The sequence below is a fragment of the Phoenix dactylifera genome, unplaced genomic scaffold, assembly GCF_009389715.1.
Source record: "Phoenix dactylifera cultivar Barhee BC4 unplaced genomic scaffold, palm_55x_up_171113_PBpolish2nd_filt_p 002892F, whole genome shotgun sequence".
NCBI classification, from domain to species: Eukaryota; Viridiplantae; Streptophyta; class Magnoliopsida; order Arecales; family Arecaceae; genus Phoenix; species Phoenix dactylifera.
In genome coordinates, this window is record NW_024069981.1 from 1 (window position 1) to 2,500 (window position 2,500).

General features: G+C 49.4%; 1 non-coding gene and 1 pseudogene across 1 annotated transcript; both read left to right on the forward strand.

Moving 5' to 3' along the window:
- Positions 1 to 1,979: 1,979 nt before the first annotated feature.
- LOC120109825 lies at positions 1,980 to 2,135 on the forward strand. The gene has a single exon (XR_005510587.1). It is a non-coding gene; the product is annotated as a 5.8S ribosomal RNA (ribosomal RNA).
- A 246-nt stretch (positions 2,136 to 2,381) lies between these two features.
- LOC120109826 overlaps positions 2,382 to 2,500 on the forward strand; it is a 5,048-nt pseudogene continuing 4,929 nt past the window's right edge.

Sequence of the window (2,500 nt, forward strand, 5' to 3'; positions counted from 1 at the left end):
TTTATAACATCTAGGGCTCCTACAATCTAGGAGCCCTAGAGTAATTACCTTTCTCTTCTCCCTTCTCCACATGGAAAAGGGAGGGGCATATTCCCCTCCTCATGGTAAACCCTAATCTACATTAAGTAGGGTTTGAAATGCCCTAATGTGGTCAAGTCCTAATCCAATTAGGGTTAGCCCAAGGGTGAACCAATTAGGATCCAATCTAGGTAAGTCCTAATCCAATTAGAACTTAAATCAATTTTGACTCAATTGAACTCTTCAATCCTAATCCAATTAGGAGTCTTATTGATTCATTAGATTAATAATTAATTGTGACTTAAGAAACCCTAATCCAAATTAGGACATATTTAATTTTAGTCCTAATCCAATTAGGACTCTTATTTGAATCCGAAGTCCTAATCCGATTAGGACTCTAGGAATCCTACTCCAAGTAGGAATCCAATTTTGATTCAAAACTCCTAATCTCATTAGGATTGCAGGAATCCTTATTCCAAGTAGGAATCCCAGTCCTACTCCAACTAGGATTCCCAGTCCTAATCCAATTAGGACTCTAGGAATCCTACTCGAAGTAGGACTCTTGTTTCAAGTCCAATTAATTAATTCCCTTTCCTTCTTCAACTTCTTATCAATCGAATTGATTACTCGTGATTCATAATCACTTTTCAACCATCGGATCGGTCAATACTTCTAGTGTGTGTGACCCCATAGGTTCTATTCTGACTGGTAGTGAGATATATTGTGATCTCTATCACTATATCATTGAAAACTCCTTTCAATGGGTTGGAACGATTCCAACTCAACTCATTAGGGTTTATCGATCATCGAGATAATCCCTGTGAGTCCCACCATCCACTAGTGACACCTAGCAGCATGTAGTGGCTACCCAGTAGAATAGAATGATGAACCTCTAGGTGCAGTTAACGTGTGATACAGTCCTACTATCGTGGATCCCTACAGGACGGAGGTCATGGACAACTTGTCAAACCCCATCGTCTGTCATATGTCAAGATTTATTCGACTTGAGTTCGATAGTGGAAAACTCTTTTTCCACTTTATATTACTGCCCTGGCCAAGGTCTTAGAACTCAGTCTAACAAATCACATAGGATCACTCCTCTTCTATCAAGGTCGATAGATTCCTTATAGGTGCATACCCTACTCCTACAGTGAACTTACTGCAGCCAATCTACACTGCATGGACCCATATGGCTAGAGACCATGTATGTGTGCAGTCAAACTACAATAACCTCACTGTGAGTAGCCGAAGCACCGCAGGTCAAAGGACCAGTCACACTACTGCAACATCAAGCAAGTCACTGACGAGTGGATAGACATCCAAGTGACTTCTTGTCTTGGTCACGCTCAGTACCCTTGTTCTCTAACAAGCACCTGCACTATCACTTCAGTGTCCCTACACTGTGGACTCAAGTCTCGTCCATCCAGAAGGAAAGTGATCTGTGCACTGATCGGATCGATCACCGTCCTCGTGATGATCCATTGATCAGGAGCATTTAGAAATTAATCACCAATGATACATGGCTCAAATTCTCAACTCTTGAGAATATGTATCATCATCTTATTAATTTCTTGGACGATTCATAGACACATAAATAATATGAATAAAAAGATGCCTTTTATTTATTCAATAATAAATGGTCAAGTACAAAATTATGTCCCTAGAAATAACAATGTGTCAGCCAGATTGGCTTCTAGGGCATACATCTAACAGCCCGGCCGACCAGCTACGTAGACCCCGTCCCCCCTCCCCCCGTCTCGCCCGCCTCGGGGCACGTACGCATGCCCGGCGGGGCCTGGAGGTGCGCCCGCGGCGTGCGGCACGGGGCGGCGGGCGGGCCAAACCCGGCGCGGATGGCGCCAAGGAACAGAGAACGGAGGCGGCGCGCCGCCGCCCGCCCGCCCCATCCCGGGGCCTGGTATACGGATGGCGCCACCATCGACGGCAGCCTTACATGATACGACTCTTGGCAACGGATATCTCGGCTCTCGCATCGATGAAGAACGTAGCGAAATGCGATACCTGGTGTGAATTGCAGAATCCCGCAAGCCATCGAGTCTTTGAACGCAAGTTGCGCCCGAGGCCACCAGGCCGAGGGCACGCTTGCCTGGGCGTCACGCCAAGCGACGCTCCTTTCCCCCGGGCCACGACGGGCTCCTGGGGAGCCGGACGCGGACATGGGACCCCCGCGCCCCCGGTGCGGCGGCCCGAAGAGCGGTCAGCCGGCGGGGACGGACACGGCGGATGGTGGACGCTGATGCAATCCTGTCGCCGTGACGCCGGACCCCAGAGGCGAAGGGCCCCTGCCGCCCCCATCGTGCGCGGCGCCCCGGCCCCCGGCCGGGACGCCGCCCCTCGGATCGCGACCCCAGGTCAGGCGGGGCCACCCGCCGAGCTTAAGCATATCAATAAGCGGAGAAGAAACTTACGAGGATTCTCCTAGTAACGGCGAGCGAACCGGGACCAGCCCAGCTTGAGAATC